General features: G+C 47.4%; 1 long non-coding RNA gene across 1 annotated transcript; it reads right to left on the minus strand.

The window, feature by feature from the left end:
• Window positions 1-484: 484 nt before the first annotated feature.
• LOC146177709 (uncharacterized) lies at window positions 485-19148 on the minus strand. The gene is made up of 3 exons (XR_014701077.1): window positions 19065-19148; window positions 18183-18348; window positions 485-1179 (listed from the first exon to the last, which is right to left on the minus strand). It is a non-coding gene; the product is annotated as an uncharacterized LOC146177709 (long non-coding RNA).
• Between the last annotated feature and the right edge of the window lie 266 nt (window positions 19149-19414).

Consider the following 19414-nt stretch of genomic DNA (forward strand, 5'->3'; position numbering starts at 1 on the left):
CATAGTTATCCATGGAAAAAAAAGGCGCATTTCAGTCTTTAGCACACATTTTTGGCATGACAAAAGTCATTTTATGATAGTGCCACACACAAAGAGTGCCGGTGGCGGTGATGCCTCAACAAAAAAGAGCTCTTTCGTAAAGAGTTCAGGCAGCAGCTTCGCTGACAATCTAGTATTTGTACCTGACAGTTACTCTGACCCCGTTTGCGATGTGCATAAAGTGGTAAAAGAAGAAGAAAAAAAAGAAAAGATGGCGAAGTGACAGCATGCTTTACTAATGAAGGAAACTTTTTAGAATTAGAATGGTATGAAAAACATTACAACTAAACCTGGCGATGTTAGTATGTTTTTTGGGAGTTAACCCGTGCTATGGTCTTTCCAGTTGTGATGTATGGATGCGAGAGTTGGACTGTGAAAAAGGCTGACCGCCGAAGAATTGACGCGTTTGAATTGTGGTGCTGGCGAAGACTCTTAGGAGTTCCTTGGACTGCCAGAAGATCAAATCAGTCGATATTGTCGACCATAAACCCTGACTGCTCATTGGAGGGTCAAATTCTAAAGTTAAAGCTCAGCTACTTTGGTCATCTGATGAGAAGAGAGGAGTCGCTGGAGAAAGATTTGATGTTGGGAAAGGTTGAGGGTCGCCGGAGAAGGGGTAGGCAGCGAACGCGATGGTTAGATGGCATTTTCGAGGCATTGCAGATGAAGCTATGTGATGTTAAGAAGATAGTGAGAGACCGGAAAGCGTGGCGTGACATGGTCCATAGGGTCACGAAGAGTCGGACACGACTGAACGCCTGAACTGACTGACTTGGTGGTTACAGGGTTAACGTGCAGCTAACTTCATATGATTAGCATCAATTAAATGCTGTGTATCTTGGGGACCATCATTAACAATGTCATTAAACATACAAAATACGTAGGCACCTTTTATTCAGATAGCATTTGTATACAAAATCAAAAGCACCATGGCAATGTCAGAAGCAGCTTAGGCATATAAGTACAGCCTATTTTGAACATGATGTGGAACAGGTTCCTTAGCCCTCATATTTTTCAAAGTCTGCTAACAAACAGATGTGCATTTGCAAAACCCTGCATGGTATGCAGATGAGCCATTCCTGCCACTAACAAAATGAGCCACTTCACAGATTTCCATATGGTCCTTCCAGGCTTTGAACTCTGCAAAAAGAAAGATTTTCCAAGTGAGTCTCAAAAAAAGACAGCAAGAAACAGAACTCTTGTAGACTGGAAAATACAAAATACAAAAAAAAAATACAGGTATTGCCAACACCAGCGGATTGCACAAGTAAACTGCGCATGTTGAAATCAATTTTTGGAAGCAGATTTCAGAGGCTAGGCTACACTGCCATGCATTCAGCCATAACTACTGCTGGATGAATGTCAACATATCCAAAATGAGCTAGATAACTTCTTATCAAGTGGTCCTTTGTGTGCCTTCATAGAGGCTCTGACAGGGCTCAAACATGGAAAATAGACTTGTCCTCCGCACTCATTGGTTCTTTACGATGCCTGTCACTGGAAAGGCCTAAAGCTTTTCCTATTGGTTCATTGACTTGAACGAGAACATCTTTGGTGTAACTCCGCCTGGTTGGGTACTTGAAACAAAAGTTTAAGAAACACCATCACCAACCAAATTTTTTATTAGAACCCGACGTTTCAGGTCCAACTCAGTCCCTTCCTCAGGGGCGACTAAAGTTCGAGGCCCGCAGTAGCAGGCACACGTGGCGATGTCCAATTGTGTAGCAGAGCCAGGGTAGCATCCCCGGATTCTTGTTCACTGCTGCAGCTGTCAGCCGGATGAACCGAAAAAAGACATGACATCTTTTGAAAGGATTGGTCTCCACATCAAGTATGTTCACCTCGTCAAAGGCGATTTTGTGGTCGGCGCATTCGCAGTGCTCGGCGAGGGGGGTTGCTTTTCGAGTTCAATTGCCGGGCGTCGTTTTTGTGCTGCAATATGCGCAGACAGAGATTTTTTGTTTCGCCGATATACGAGGCAGAGCACGAGATTTTATAAGTAACGCCTGGTTATTTTTCTCTGGGAATATGGTCTTTTGGTTGCGGCAGAAAACGGCAGACTGTTGAGGTAGGTTTGTGCGACACACAGACGTGTTTGCGCAGGATGCGTGCAAACGCCTCACTGGTGCCCGCCACATATGGGAGCACAATGCGAGGGCGCTTCGTCGTTTGCGTGCTGACCGACCCTCTTGTCCTGCTAGCTCGACGGTGGGAAGCACATTGGAATAAAGGCGCGTGTATAGCCATTCTTCTTCAGATCGGCTATGCATAGGCCGCTGCCTACTACTGCAGGCCTCAAACTTTAGTCGCCCCTGAGGAAGGAACCGAGTTGGTCGCGAAACGTTGGGTTTTAATAAATAATGTGGTTGGTGATAGTGTTTCTTAAACTAGTGGTTCATCACACCGATTAACAAGCTAATGGCAGAAGGAGCACAGGTAACTTCTTCAAGAGCCTACATATGCTCTTTGCAACCATGTGTTCTTATTCCATCATTTACTATCAGCCAAAAAGAACTCAGTACTCTGACAGCATTATCTGCACACTGGATTCACTTTCAGAGTTTATTTCGTTGCAGCAAGGTGCCAATCACGACAAAGGCACTGGTCATCGAACAACAGAATGCCCAGTGCTGAGTTTAAAGGCAACAAGGAAACAGAGGTAAACCTGCCAAGTACAATGATCAAGAACAATGTAGAAGCAGTGTTGTGTTGTGGCAATTATTCGAGGTAAATCTCTGTGCATCATCATTGTACAACAAAAAAAAGTAAAAGCTGCGTCCAGGTGGCATAAAGCGTGAAAAAAAAAAAACAAAGCTTTGCGGTATGACTTCCCCCTCAAAGAAGCATCGGCCCAATGCTCTACATTGAATAGAAAGGTAGGCAAAAATAAACATCAAGCAAAATATAAACACAGTGCCCATCAGTTATAATAGGGCTTTAGGCACACAACATACAATTTTTGGACATGTATCACCCCTGGGGTCCTGTCAGCAGCATCTGGGGACAATTCCATAGCCCATTTCATCTAGATGAGTGAACTTGATTTGCGGAAACAGCAGCATAAAATTTATGGTTTTCATTAAATCCACGATGGTGATTCAGCATCCAAACCTAGAGTCGGTCTGCTGGCTCGTAATTTTCATTGTCATTGTAGGTTACGTTAGGCATTGGTGCCTTGCTGGCTTTTTATGCGCAGCTGGGCGAGTCGTCGGGCTGCTTCTGCACGCTGAAGGTAGGCAGTGACACTGAGGCTGTCCTTTTCCGTTACATGTGGCATCAGCATGACATTGAGCGCTGTATTAAGGCAAAAGCCTTTAAAGGGAAACTGCACCGGTTGTAGATTTTGATGAGTTTCAAGGAATCAAATGATTACAGGTTCCAGGTTAAGCATGCAAGATATCTTCGCGCTAGCATTTCAAACAATGGCGCAAATAGCAATTTAAACCGCTTCAGCTATCAAGCTTCTCCTCACCACACAGCGACGCATGGGGTGCACATGATGACATCATTGATGGCACCGGTATGTTTCCCGCATAGAATGGCTTGGTTGGAAGAAGTAAAAACAAGGCTACCAAAATTGAAGGCCCAGAAACACTGTTTGATGGCATTAAAAAAGGCACCGCACGATGTGGGCGAAGGTAACGAAAAGAAAAAATATTACCGTCCGTGATATCAAGCTTCTACACAGTCCTTCAGTGCTGTGAGGAGAAGCTCGAATTGTAATCGTTGATTACTTCATCAGTTTTAAAGATAGCACACAAACACTTTGCAAGCATTACCGACAGCTTATGAAGAGTCAAATTCTTTAATGTCGCAGAATTCTCAAAAAGTGATGCAGCTGCGCTTTAATGGCTCATACTGTCTGCGTTCGTTCGGTCACAATATAGCTTTCAATCAAATGACATCACCTGAAACCGAAACTAATGTCATCGGAAAGATAAAAATCCTGCATCCACCGGGAATCGAACCTGCATCCCTCGCATCGCCAGCCTAAGCTTTAACCAACTGCGCCACGCCCGGGATCGTGAACTGCACATAAATCTTTTCTACAGTGATTTGGTTTGGTTTGCGGGGTTTAACATCCCAAACAGACTCAGGCTATGATAGGTGCCGTAGTGGAGGACTCCGGAAATTTCGACCACCGGGGGTCTTTAACGTGCACTGACATCGCATAGAACACAGGCGCCTTGCTTTCGTCTCCATCGAAAAGCGGCCGCCGAAGCCCGGTTACGATCCCGCATTCTTGGGAACAGTAGTCGAGCGCCGTAACCACTGCGCCACCCCGGCGGGCCCTTGTCTATCGTGAGGATGAGTTAAAACACATTATAATTCTCCTTGTCTGCATGATGCTGATGCGGCCACTCTCCTTTGTAGTGAGGGATCACAGAGTTCTTCATTAGGCCAATAAATAAAGGAGTAGAGAAAGAACAAAAACTATACCAACTGCTGTGCATTGGCCAAAAGTCCAGAAAAAAGAAAAGAAGGAAAAGAAGGGGTCAGTCCTTCAACAATCTTCTCGTTTACGCCACCAGTCAAGGCGGTGCTTTGTCACCTCTACTGCCCTACCCAGGGTGTGCTCTTTGGGTGGTGACATCGACTGCAGACCAAGTGCTGTCGAAGGAGTCTCCATCAGTGCTGATGTCGCAGTTGTAGGGGGGGAGGGCCACAGTTTCGGGCACTCGATCACAACATGCTGTATGGTTTTATCGGCTGCGTCGCACTTGGACCACTTGTGCGCAGAAAACCACTCCGTGCCTCGCAGAGTAACCCGCTGCCGTCCGCTGTCTCGTGTGTTGTCATAGATGTTCTCATTATCGATCGTGTGTTTTGTGCTGGAGTCCACCGCCAGGGATGACATTGCCCGTGCTTCGCTGTGCCATCTCTTCATTTCTGCTTCTCAAACCTGGTTATGGATCTGCTCTCTCCACGCAAGCTGGAATATCTCCAACAGCCCGGCTTATGGAATTCCGTACTCCTCTGCCAACCTTCGCGTTCAAAGCATCCATCTGGTGTTGGAGCACTTGAGTACGATGTACTTGTATGCCTCGCTGGACCATCTATGGCAAAGTGCTCAGCCGGCGCTGCAAGGCAAGCTTGGCGGTAGTAATGTTCTCTTCTGTGCTTGGGTGTCCGCTCGTGGATGAGAGCGGCTTCCAAGAAGGTACTCAGCAGACGGTGCCGTTCAAGATAGCACAACAGGCGTGTATTTGGTTGCCTTGGACATAATACAACACACACACAAAAGACTAACTGTTACGCAGTACGCCGCAACGTACTAGTAGTACCGCGCACGGTACACTCACGGCTCGCAAGCCGTTAAAAATCGGGCCAGGCGCGCACGACTGCCCGTAAAATATGCGGAGCCCTCGGGCGACCGCGGGAGCTTCAAACCAAGCGACTGCTCACAGACGCGGCTCCGTTCTAACTCGAGTTGCCTCCCCGCCAGAGCGTAGCCCCCCGACGTGCAGCGCTCCATCTCTCTGTTTTACGAGCCGTGTCACTCGCGTACGCTTTACTTTCACGCGGCAGACAGCCGAGATCATCGCCTCTCCCCGCGGGGGTATTGCCCGCCGTTAGCAATGTTTAGTCTGGCTGTTTCTTCCGAGAAGTTCCGCTCTTTGCAGACACATGCGAAACCGGAGAGCGATGCATTCCTACCGTCCCGGTGCTCTGTCTCCGGAGAAACACGGCTGTTGTATATGGGCTTCAAGTGGGCGCATCGGGGCCCGCCCGGTGGAGGAGAATCTCCCATTGCCAAGGTGCCGACATCACTACAGCGGTTGTCTCACATGCGACGATAGTAGCGCTGACAATGACGCTGCAATTAGTGATATGACAATGACGACATTAGCAATGATAACGGTGCATTTAGTTGATAATGATAATGAGAGCAAACGTGATGCACCGTGTGCACCAGCAACGCTCAGCCTTTCGCACTTCTGCAGTGTAGATTCCACAGTGCTCTCGGAATTTTCGGGCTCCCTGCCATACACAAGGTGGAATGGAGTTGACCTGCTTCTCCGCTTCTAGCCGGCAGCAACAGCGTGGTGGGCTACTGTGCTGACATTAAAACGAGAAACTAGTAACATCGGCTTAACTTTCAGGCCGACTGACTGCTAATGCATGCAAGGAGGACAATGCCACGGACAACGAGAAGTGGGTTTTTTACACGACGGATATTATGATGTGCTTCTCGCTTTCTACAACGATAATTAGTCTGAAGAAGCCTTTGGCCCTTTGCTTCGGTGTTGCGAGTCAGGTAGTCAGTTGCTAGTATTATCCACTTGTTGCTAGATTTCAATGTCGGGAAATGACCTGGTAAGTCCATGCCGATCTGTTGGAATGGCCTCGCAAGTGATTGGTTTGGTTGTATATCCTGCAGTCTTGTTAGCAGTGTTCGGTGTCGTCAGCAGTCGCAGCAACTCCTGACATAGTGCGTGAGATTAGCAGATAGACGAGACCAATATGGGCCCATGTTATTTAACCTGAATGCGACTGAGAGTAAAATAAAGTTAAGACGCCCAGCTGTGGGCTCATCATGAGGGGCCTGTAGGATTTCATCGAGAATGCCCACAGGGACAAGTAAGTAGGCGGTCAGGGTGCGAACGCCATTATAAAGCGCAAGGGAGGCTAGTCCACGTTTGAACACTCTAAGCAGCAAGGATGACTTTCCTTCAAGGTAGTCGAAGTCTGAGTGCTGAACTTGCATGAAATAGGCCCCAAAATAGCATCGTTATTGTCTTCTTCCAGCACTTTTGGACAGGGGCTCGTGAAAAGCAGTACCATATGTGCGTGGCCAAAATAGGTGTCTAGAGCAGCTCTTGGAGCAAGCAAATATGCTTTTTGGAGCAGCTAAATGGAGCAGAAAGCAGGACAGACGTTCTGAAACAGCTATGGAGCAGAAATGTTAATGTTTTATAGCAGAAATATCGACTTTTTGAAGAAACTTCAGAGCATGTGGTCAATTAAATCTCCAATAAGTCATAAAGGCCTTTCTACCCTTCTTGGCAGCAGAAATTGTGCTGCTTACAAACAGGCCCGCTGTGTTCTGAAGACGTTTTACTGCGGACTGACTGTAAACAACATGTCACCAGCGTGCAGTTTAAAGGCCCATTCACGATTAAGGATTGCAAAGGGTGTGCGATTAAGGAACCGCTCAGATTGACCGATGTTCACACTTGCAAAGGCAACCCGTGGGTCGCTTTCCCAAATTGGCCTCGTTCAGAACGAGACTTGTCGACCTTGACTGCTCACCAAAACAGAAGCCGGATGTAAACCGAACTTCGATTCATATCAACTGTGTTGCTGAGTGGTGGCCGATTTAAGACCAGGAAGGAAATGTTGGACATGTGCCTTTTTATATATGGGAGCGCTTGTTGCTAAACAAGCTAACTCTCAAAACATAAAAATAATGTGCTTCAAATTGTATGCTTAAATAATACAGCATGAGCACATCTATTTTGGCTTTCTCGACAATCTCTAGACGAAGCCCAAAACAAGTCCAAGGATCGCTAAGGTTGCACACTATAGTGAAGGCTTGCCAAAGTAAAAATAATATGCGAATGAAATATTTTTGCTGAAGAAAGAAAAAGGCTCTTAGTGACCACAATCCACGGCATGCATGCAAGAGTGCCGCAGTCACTATGAATAGCAGAAAATATGGGGATGATATCGTGCGACGTCAGCGCCCAAGGTTGCCAAACCATAAAGCTGCTTTCGCTATTAATAATAAAAATTCATTTTAAACTATCTACTGCACTGAAATCTCAAATTCGAGGATTTATAATCAACGTGAACGGAGTGAAATGCAATAATCAGTTTATGCTCAAATTTTAGCTGTCATGCCCTTTAAGTGAATATAGTTCAAGCATATGGTACCAACATAAGAAACACTACAGAATTATATGAAAATGTCACTGAAATACACTGAACTACGAGCACGTGAATGAATTAAGCTGCTAAATTTGAAAATACACAAGATGCGGGCAGAGTCATTAAATAGAGCCCTAGAACATAATTTTTTCCATCTCCTCACCTTCAGGTGCATTATCTGCTCTGGTTTAGAGCTCTGCTCTTAGTTTAGTGACGTCACATAAAAACAGAACCTCATCTGGAAGAGTAATTTTTTTGTCATGGGCAGAATATCCAGGCTCGGGAACCTCTGGGCTTTTCAAAAACATAGCAAAATTATGAATGCTGCTTGTCTTAATCTCAATTATTGAAATGAAATAAATAATTTTAAAAAAATCGAATTTTCCAGCGTGTTTACGAGCTTTGCAAGCTCTGCAGACGTATAAAGAAGACCTCGGTGGTCAAAATTTGAGATGAATTCGTTTTCTTTTTCGCACACATAATTTGCTCAAAATTAGATACAGAATAAGTACTGCATTTTGATTTGTGCCAGAACTTTCGAGCCACATATCTTGCAATATACCGGGTGCGCGAGGCATTTGAGGATGCAATGTTGGCTTCAGGCAGAGAATATCTCCAGCAGATATATATTTTCACCAAACTTTAGGAGATATTTCTCTTACTGTTTATTTTCACATTACTCAACGAATGCGCCACTTGCAGCAATAACCAATTCAATTCGGCTTCGGAAGTGGCTGCATGCACGGATCAGGTGGTTCTTAGAGGTACTGCCCATTGAGTTCGCAGTGGCGACCTTCAGAGCTTTTTGTATTATGTGGCCTTTTGTCCGCTTCTCTCTCAACGATGCCGAGTGGATTCAAATCTGGACAACTAGGAGGCCACAAGTTGGGAGTGATGTGGTTATAGGGGAGAAAACCTGGGCCAGGGGGCGCTGCGCCGCTCTGTGCGTCAGCGCCCTCCATGGAGACCCCGTCAAAATCTACGCGCAGCCCGGCCGCGTCGTCTGCTCCGCGCTGCTCTCCAGCATGTGTTTGCGCGCGCGCGCTCGGTTGTTTCTCTCCTCCTCCGGCCGCATTGTGGCCACCGTCGCGCTCTAACAATGAGGGGGGGAAGAAAAAAGAAAGAAAAGAACTAGAAGGAAAATAATGACGGCGCACTTTTTTCGCGAAGCTTGTGTGGAAACGGTAATGGGATGGTTGTGGGCCTTTCTTTTTTTCTTTTTTCTTTTTTTTTTTTTGGGGGGGGGGGGATTTCTCGTACCGCTCGTGTGTCATACTTCTCTAACTGGCGGTGCTGAAGCAGCCATCGTGGAACCGGGTCGGCCTCAAGAAACAGATATTCGTCATTAATGCGATCACTTTACGTCAATCATCCTATCCTCATACGCGATCCTGCTTCGGGAGCTCAAAACTGGGCGTTCGCTATAGGAGATAACTGAACTAGGAATTGCGCAGCGTAACAGTGGAATTAAGAAGACAAAGATTTCCGTGGAGAGATGTCCCCGTCTGCATGGAAAGTCGTCAGACATTTCCTCGCTGTTCGTCTCGTGGAGAGGAAACTGCCGCAAAAATGGCATGCCTCGGCTTCTGGGGAATGACCCAGGTCGTTAAGAAACCCCTCATCGTTAACGGTAGCTAGGTCATTGATTTCGGATGGCAGCGCTGCAGCAGTGAACTTCCCCTGGCCGGTGTCGGCAGGAACCAAAGGGTAAGGCGGCATGCTTTGTGCCTTTGTAGGGAACGCATCCTAAACGCGCCGAAAACAGGCCCCATGGCGCCGGCAGCACTGCCTAAAACTTTTGTCCCCAAAGAGCTGAATAGGCCCCTTTCAAGTGACCAGTTACAAAGGGAAAGGAAGGAGCACTCGAAGGCTGGACCCTTCATTCTGTGAACATGGACAGAGGCATCAAGAGGTGCCGCCTCAAGTCCTTCAAGATACCTGTCGTGTACCTCCGGCCTCCAAGCAGCGAATTCGCGTTCTTTTTTTTTTTTATGTATGTCTGAGCCTGCCAACAAGCGCTCTTTGAAAACAATGTCTGGCGATCAATTAATCATAATTTCTTGCTTTCAAAAGCACCGATAAAAAACATGCCTCCAGCCAGCCTCTATGTCAGCCGGGGCACAGAAAAAAGCAAAATTAAGAAATCCCACTGGCAAAGAGCGCCGGCTTTGCGCGCGAGAACGCGCCACCAACCCCCCTCGTCCTCACTCTCCTTCTCCCGCTCCGCGTGCACGCGCGGCTGAATGTAGCACGCGCTCCCGAGCGAGCGGGCTGCGCAGACTCCGCAGACAGCCACGCGCAGCGCGGGCGCGGATGCGCGTAGGTTTTGTAGTTCCTCTCCGCTCCGCTGTAAACCGAGCGCTGGCGTCGCGGAGCAAACTCCAGCTTTGGTTCCCTATTGGAAGTTGTTGGCCAGCCACTCGTGGGTGACGCAGGCGGTGTGGGCGAGAGCCGAATGTTGCTGAAAGACACGAGGTTTTTTTTTCAAAACAGTATCAGTCCAGGCCTTCACAACGGTGGCAAGCACCTCTGCGTACTCGGCAGCATTAACGCGGAGTCCTTCTGCAAAACAGTGCGGCAGCATGACATCACCCTTGTTGCTGACGGCTACTGACACCATCACAGACAGAATTTTTGTGTGCAATGCTGTCAGCACCTCATTAGCGCTTCCGTAAAGCCATATTTCATTATGGCAATTAGCTTTTTGGTCTTGATCGAAGTTCTTCTTATCTGAAAGAAAAAAAAGCATTCCAGGCTCTTCAGCTTGCCTAGCAAGCGCTTGGACCAGAGCAGACTATTCTTCCGAGCTTTACCAGAAAAAAATTGCGCCCTCCTCATGACACAGAAATGGTACCTCACGTCCTCGTGCACAGCAAGCCTGACAGCTGACTCTGCGACATCGAGCTCCTTTGCAATGGCCCGCATTGACTTCTCTGGGTTGTCACTCACGATGACTTGCAGCCTCTGAAGAAAATCAGGTGTTCTGACGACGTCTGACCACTGAGTGTGCTTTTTCCTTTTCGCCACAGATGCCACGTCACCGTCACAGCACATCAGTTCTGTTCGCACCTTGTTAACGAAAGACTTTGCTACATTCAGAAAGTTGGCAATTTCCAAGTCGCTGTGGCGCGCGGCCAGTGCGATGAGGACTGCATGGTGTTTCATTTCCTGCGTCAACTTGTATGCTTCCATTATTCAACAAACTGCGCAGTATAAATGATAAGGGGTCAACTAACAAGAAGCCGCATGCCTAGATACATATGCTGAGCCTGCTGGTGTCTATGGCGATAAGGAGTAGTAACCTCAAATGCCTCATGCACCCAGTGTATAACTGTGCCTAGTGACGGGCAATCAAAGTAGCTTCAACGTCCTCGAGCCTTCCCTCGTGAAGCAAGTGGTCAAATTCATCATTCGCAAAGAACACGCAGTGAGCAAAAAAAAAAGAGAAATTACAGGTTCTCAATTTGTGTTTGAAGTTTTCAGGTGCAAGAAAAAGTAAGCTTGCAGCGATGGTATACTGGCTCCTAATCACAAAAACACCACTTTCGCTGAAAACAAAACTCTTATAAGGTAGAAAAAAGAGAACAGAAATGCAGGCATTGCAGAAATACAGAAATCGCAAATGCATGCACAATGACATGCAAGGGATCCCGGAGGCTGCCTAACATGTATTATTGTTGCATGTTTGAATTGTTAACTTTTGTTTCAAAAATGGCAAAAAGACAGGCTAAATATTGGAAGCCAAAAAAAAATTTGCGCTTGGCAGTGCCACAGGCAGTCAGTTTTGTTTTGGTATGTTTTGGTTCTTTGAAGTCACAGCTATGCATTTGGCATGCCCACATGGTTTCATTTTTAATATACATGCTTTGGTTTACAAGTGCGGAGCAGCAGTTTTCCTCTGATGAAGTTCATGCCTCAGTAAGCGCTTCTCTATTGAAAAATCTGGTATGAAATGCACACAGGATTACCATAAGTTATAACTTACTGGGCAGAATAAACCTGCACTGACCCGAGTGGAGCTGGGAAAGAAAAGAAAGGCTGGAAAAAGTAAGATTTAAAATGGCATGGGTGCTTAAGGAAAAAAAAAAAAAGCGACAAAAAATAAATAAATAAATAAATAAAAAAAACCAGCCTCGAACGGGATTTAATCCTAAGTCCTTTGGAGTTTTAACTGAATGTCTTAGCCATTGCGCCACACGAACAGCTGAGACCTCTCGCATTACATTACTTGTGTAGTGCAATTGCATTTTTTACACATATTTTTCACTCACCGCTAAAAAATTGCATCCCAAGTGTGCTGAATGCTTTTGCTGGCTGTTGATAGTGTCACCGATGTCTCATATCTATGATAAGCATAGGAGTCTGCCAAACTATCTCGTAATATTTCTATTTCTGTATTTTCTGCTGTCCCAGCGTGCATGCACAGACCTTACTGGCACATCAGTTTGCCATCTGCAGGGCAGCGACGCTAGAGTACACCACATAAGGTATTTTTCCCAAGTCTAAATCCCTTGGAAGGAAAAAAGACCTCTGCAACTTCAAATCGAAATATCTGGGCAATAAATGTTTCTTGCTGCCGGACAAGCGACAAAAAAGTCACGAAACACTGCACTATTGGATTCTGGCAACAAAAAATATTCTGATGGGTCCCATACTGCAGAAAATCTGGCATCCATGAAAAATTATGGGCATGTATCTGGCAAGTGGCAGGAAGGTGACGCAGCACTGCAATGACTGTCCGTCAGGTTGTGTGACATCACAAGGCCACATGACATGACCAAGTCAGCAGGTGCTGCTACACAGGGTGCTTTTCATGGTATCAAGTTAAAAAGGAAAACAAAGAGAACATCGCTTGGAGCAATTACGCGCCACTATTTGTCTCTTGCAGGTGTATCCGTGACAAAGGTTTGTGCATGCAGGGCTACTGGAATCACTTGAGGCAAATCCTTGAAGCCTTTGTTATGAAATATTAAAAATTGTAGAGGTTCAGCTCTCTTTGAACCAAGTCAAGAGCATTAGCCATCGGCCGGTGCCGCATTTGTAGCTGCCGCTTCAGTCTTGGCTTGATTCCGCATTTGGTAAGCTCAGCAATAGGCTAGTCTGGCTTCTCGTTCGATGTCTTGGCAACCTGTCTGGCATGGTTGCAGTCTCTGTCACAAGCACAAGTGGATTCCTCTACACCACACTGCCTCCTTTTGTCATGCCGCCTGGTGAATTCGCCCAACACTATGCTCGCGGTCTCGACTGCACTTACCCAGAAATGTTTTAAAGCAACGAACAGAATATGGGTGCACAAAACACAGACAACAGAACATGTTGGTGCCGCTGCAAATGAAATAGCTATTAGAAATGACAGCAGTGCCTACTCTGCTGGCAGAAATCTTAAGCAAAAATTTCTCATCAATTGGCCCTAATTGGCTATACAAGGCCATGCGACATTTTCCCATGAAAATAGCAGTGACTGAAATTTTTCATACTTTCACAATCATCTTTTAGCAAATAATGACCTCCTTTTGTTTCGCACTACATGCGCCATAGTGTCAGCAAATAAATTGCAATGCTGTTTGTACAGCAAGCGACTGCAGGCAAGGGACACGTCTGGGTGATATTTTTGAGGTAGTCGTGTAATCCAGATATCACCCAAGTTTCCAGGGCAAAAAAATTATGGCATGTAATTTCTTCCTAACAAAGATTACCAAAGTACTGCCTGCTGAGAACTTATTCTCGGCAAATAATTTCAACAGTATATGGAGCAGAGCATGAATTCAGGCAGCCCGAAAACCTGGGCCGGGCTGGAAAATTGCCGTTTTTATGGGTCTGGACCTGGCTCAGGCTTGACATGCAGGCCTGGGCTTGCAGCTTGAAGTGGCGGAACCAGGCCAGGCTGGGTAAAGCTGTGTATGGCTTCTTTTGGAGATGGAATTCCAGCACTAAAATCATTCCAGTGGTTTATGAATAAACCACTACTAGTACATATGTTGACAGAGAATGAGAGAAAGCTCATTTGTAAACAGAGTTTAATCAGTGCCCATCTGTGTTTTGTCCAAGTAATTTAGTACGAACATGCCGGGCTGCATTCAATGACACAAGTGAAAAAAGTTAGAAAGAAAAGGCTCAAAACTCGATAGCGAACTGTACTACAATGGAGGTGTTATGAAGTGCTGTGACCTGTCATGCATGACACAGCCCGTTTGCATAAGCACGTCAGGCCGCGGAAAGTCAGGGGCACTTCCGTCCCGTCTAATCCGCCTTTTGCGCGAGTTTTCTGCGCATGCGCGAAGTCGTAGCGGCGACCGATGGAAACACATTGAGCGGCGTCGACGGCGTTTCTCGGCGCCGCCAGTGCATGGGGGCTGGCGGCACCGGGCGGCACGGTGGCCGTCACAGGCTTGGCAAAGCGATGCCAACCACATCTGCCGCGTACGGTTGCCACACTCTCTAAGCGCGCCAAGATGCAAGACGCGGTTTTTCAGGTTTCCTTCGCCGAGCCGCGGCCAACAACGACGTGAAGCTACAATTAGGGCCACCAAGTGTCAAGATGCGAATGGCCGACCTTAGCAACCGACTGCGTACTCTCGACTGTGCAAAAAACACTTCGTTACAGGTATGTATGCATCTAAGGGAAATGTGCATAATGAAAAGTATCTACCGGAGTTTGCACCAAGCCTGTAACCCACCAGTGATAGCCGCAATGAGCATTTGTTCGGCGCGTCTGATGGCGATGTATTTTGTCGTTTGTTTTCTTTATGTGCGAAGGGGCCGGGTAGCGCATATATCAGGTGGCTGTGTGCGCTAGACCGTAATATTTAGCATGTTTTATCGCGACTGCCGCCTGACTAAAAAGAAAAGAAAAATTGGGCGTTTGTTGTGATGCACCGCCGTTCGCGAGCCGAGTGGTTGAGCTGGTCATGAGGCTCGCGAACGGCAGTGCATTAAAACGCCGTGTTTTTTTTCTTGTTAGGCAGTCACGATAAAACATGCTAAATATTACGGCCTAGCGCACAGAGCCGCCTGTGATATCTAAGCTACCTAGCCCTTTCGCACATAAAGAAAAGAAAGGACAAAATACATCACCTTCAGGCCCCGGCGCAACTAAAGCAATCACGCACCGAAAAAATCCTCATTGCAGCTATCCCTGGTGCGCTACAGCCCGGGCGAAAATTCCAGTAGGTACTTTTCATTATGCATATTTTGTTTAGATGCATACATACCTGTAGTATCTGTGTTTTTGCCGCTCGGCGCATATGACGCACTTGACACTCTTGCACAACGCACAGTATTTTTTTTTTTTAAATTAAAGGCTCGCCTTCGTGCACGCCAAAGCATCCAGATTTTGTTCCTTTGGTGTACGCAATCAGATGCACTTCGTTAGGGAGCTTGATAATCGTCGTCTACGTCCAACCGTTTGCAACGGCAAGGAAACCACCCGGCACAATAAATGAGTCTCCTGGAGGGTTCATGCTCGTTCACTTGCAGAGTGGATCCCTCTGGACGTAGAACAGGGTTGGTTCCTGACCGAGATGCGCATCCGATATGTAGGAGATTCACATGTGTCACCAAGTTGTTGATTCTGCAGAAATCGTGGCGGAGGCAGAAATGAACGTTGGAGATCCTTTCACAACAGAATGACCATTCTCTGCGCACCGAGAACCTTTTCACCACTGCGATCACATCTGTTCTGACTCCTGAGGCCAGAAACTGGCTACAGCTCTGAATCATCCATTGCCAGAAACATGCAGCGCGTTTCCTGCAGGTGTGCATTCCGGCCGGGACAATGCCCTTTTCACGGGGTGTGTATATGTGCCCCTCTGCCGATCTTCGTGGATGAAATCCTATAGCTGCACGGTTGTAGATGACGCGAGGAGGAAGCGACGCCCATTGCACCATGCCGGCGCCGCGGTGACCGCATTGTGCTCGGTAACTCAAGACACCCCGCGCATATGCGCCGCTCAAAGTCACAGGAGACGATTCCACCTAGCTCTGCAGCATCAACAAACCCCTGGCTGCTTTGCCCTTTGAGATCCCTCTCTCTCTCTCTCTGCCCCCACCCTCTCCTGTCTGCCGAAAACCTGCACGCTGAGAGCGTCTCATTCTGTCACGTCGAACACGGCCCGCACTACACGCTCTTACAATACGAAGATAGTATATGTGTACGTGCGTTATGAGTGGATTGTGAAAACGCTCTACCTTCCCCCATACTGCGTGAACATGATATGCTGCAATCACTGTCACTACTTTTCGCTCCGAGGCCAAAAAAGGGGGGAAGCTTTCGCTTTCTACCAGCGTTGGCGTGGCCATTTCGTATGGTGCGCTTTCGCGTCGTCTGCTACACTGCCGCTCAATGTGTTTCCCGCCCGCTCCCGCATGATGGCGCCACATCCTCGCGCAAAAGGCGGATTCTCCCAAGCGGGGGCGAAAGGAGGAAAGAAAAAGCTGGGAGGAGGACTTCTCCCTCGCGCCTAAATTTTCCCCTCGCACTGACGGCGCCGCCGACTGCGCTGCGTGGCTTGCTTCGTCCTCGCGTGAACCGCTGCAGCCGTTACGACTCCGCTCGTTTTGAATGCGAGCGAGTTGCGATTTTTCGTCGCGGTTCTTTTACTCTGTGCATCTCATTCCTGCTGGCTCTTCGCCCCTTCGTGAGACGAGAGACTTGTCTGCGTGCACCTCCAGTTCCGTGGACCCATCTCGTCTGCTGATTGTGCTGGCCATTACAGTCGGCGATATCCGCTGTGTTTCGTGTTGTTGAACTTGTTACCTTCATGTACTGTGGAGAGACGTGCGTTTCGAAGAAGACGGTTCTTCCAGGAAGGGTAGTGTAAATTTTTAATCATGCACAGTGACATGTGATTACTTGCATCAAATACCAAACTAGGTAACTAGAACGCAGGTATTTGCTCATGTTTCTACATTGCTTTGATGGTATGGAATGCGTAGAATGAATATGTGCATCATTTATTTAATTTCATATCAACTGTACACATGCTGGCAGAAGCAGTGCCGGCAAACTGGGTTCTTTTGTAGTGATAAAGCAAGCGTGCAAGATTACAATGTTAGCGCAGAACACAGAACACTACTGTAAACTGTTAGCTATGTAAAGTGCGTGTGTCTGAGGGATACCTTGTCGCATCTTTTAATTTTCTGTTTCACGTGCAGTTAATAAAAAAGAGAAACGATATCTGCTGTTCTCTGTGCTATTTCTTGCTGCGGTCGGGTAAGCTTGCTCGCGAGCGCCTGCGCCCTCGAGAGCGCTATGCTTGTGGTTTTTCTTTCCATCACACTGTTCCTGCCGCGAGCCGGTCGCGCCGCGGCAGAACGATGATGCGGTAGAAAATCCACGGGCGCACGTGAGCGCGCGACCCGCGCTGCTTGAAGCAACCTACCCACACCCCCTTCAGCGCACCGTTTTTTTGGACCAGTCCGCTATACGGCCTCCCCCGTCAAGTCCATTTTTTACGCGCCCCCTCCCGCTATAATCCTATAATGGGGAGTTTGGCGCTAGCGTCTGTAATTCGTGGCCGCTGGGAGGTATAGGGAGTTTCACACCCCTGAGCACGTGCCTACTGGAGTACTCAACACCATCAGCTTAGGATTTCTCAGCAATCAGTGAGCAAGAGGGTAGCTTCTAACCTTTGTGTTACCGCTAACGGCTGGACATTTGAAGCCTCATAACAGCCCCTGGACAAGGACCTTCAATTGACTGCTCGGCAGGCAGCCATCTGTTCATAAAAATTCTGACTGTCTGCTTTGCCCCCCCCCCTTCCCCCCCAAAAGAATGTCTCTACGCTACAATAAATGCTGTAGGATAAGAGCTTATTGCTTTAGGAATCTTTACGTATTGAATAACATATACATGCACAATGAACAGACACTACCGCTTTTTGTCTCCACAGAGATGTGGTAATGTGGCAGTGATTTCTTCAATGAATATGTAAATTTCGTTTTTTTTCTGCCCTTGCCCACACATGTTCCTGGGGCAAAGTTGCCAGGGGCAGTCTTTTTGTAGGTGATTAAGCAAAGAACTTGCACCAAGAGCCAATTGTTTATAAGGAGTCATAGTTAAAATGTCCGTAATCCACACCTTTTAAATGTACATTGTGCTAGATAGCTTTACACAAAATGTCTTATCAAAATATTCTTCACCAAGCCTTTGCTTCTGTCGGTGCTTTAACTGTGCCCTTCTCTACCAAGAATATTTTACAAGGTTTGTCTCTCATCTTGATTTATTGTTATGTGCTAGTTGAGCAATTTTTAAGGCGTCTGCTCAGACTTACTTTGCAGGTTTGGCTCGGGCCGTCGTGGAAGCGCAGGCCGGATCCGGGACATGTAATCATTGCCGATGGGCTTGGAACCATGGGCCCGGGATGGTCTTCAAACGTGGGCCAGGGAAGGGGCTGGAAAATCCAACCCGTGCAGGGCTCTAGTAAGGAGTGTAAGAAACTAAAGGTACAGGAAAAAAAACACACACACATAAGGGGAGTTCAGTAGCGAGTTCATTACTTTGCAGCACCGCTACGTGGTCTCCGTGCTACAATGGAGTTGTCTAAACGGTATTTACGTTATCATTTCTGTTGCCTCAACAGAGCTTATCCTTTTGTCGTACCCGACGCAAACTAGGTAAAATTTCATCAAGGGTACGCAGGATATCATCCATATAGCTGCCGCTTTTGGCTGTAAAAGGTTCAGTGCTAGTTTCGAGCTTTTGGTGCTCAATATGTATCACTAGTTTCAAGCTAGTGATGCTCGAGCGATATCATAGGCAAGTATTTCACCCGGATGTGATCAAAACGAACAGCGTATGGAGAAGCTGGGCCAAGAACGAAAAAAGCATAAAATGAGCTTCGTCGCCCTAAGCAGCTAATCACTGACGAGTGCCGTGAGTATCTGGTTGAGAGAAGACAAAGCATCAAGCGCCAGTTAGCAGCATCATAAGACAGTGCAGTGCTCGCCTTCAACCGTGCTAAATTGGCGCGTGCTGTAAGTGCATACCTTGGCACAAATCCCTGCAGTATGTGACAAATAAGAACGGTAAGTGGGCAGCATATAACCACGAACATTGTACGCAAATGGGGCAGCTAAAATTTGAACATGGCGGCACCTTCATTGGCATGCTTGGTCTACAACTAAACAAATCTTTTCACAGACCGGGCACTAACCTTTCTGTACCGAAGCCGCAGCAGATGTGCCAGGGTTGTTCATGGCGCGCACACCAGTCAGTTCAATCGCACCCGTCCGTCCCTCGTTTACTACAACAAAAGCCACGGCACCAAACCGCCGCCGCGGCACCGGCGGCAACCCCAGGCAGGGCGGTTGGCGGGCGATGAGCGGTGGCCCGCCGGCACGCCGTGCCCCCAACTAGGGACAATCCGACCTAGGGATTGCTAGGGATTCAGGGCGGCTGTCCAGCAAAAATCCAGGCAACACTGGCATTATTCATGGCGGACGCGTCACAGGGGGCGCGCAGGGAGAATGTAGCGATCATGAGCCCTGTATACATGGACTCGAC

Source organism: Amblyomma maculatum, chromosome 10, assembly GCF_055883805.1.
Source record: "Amblyomma maculatum isolate TAMU_Amacu chromosome 10, ASM5588380v1, whole genome shotgun sequence".
In the NCBI taxonomy this organism is placed as follows: Eukaryota; Metazoa; Arthropoda; class Arachnida; order Ixodida; family Ixodidae; genus Amblyomma; species Amblyomma maculatum.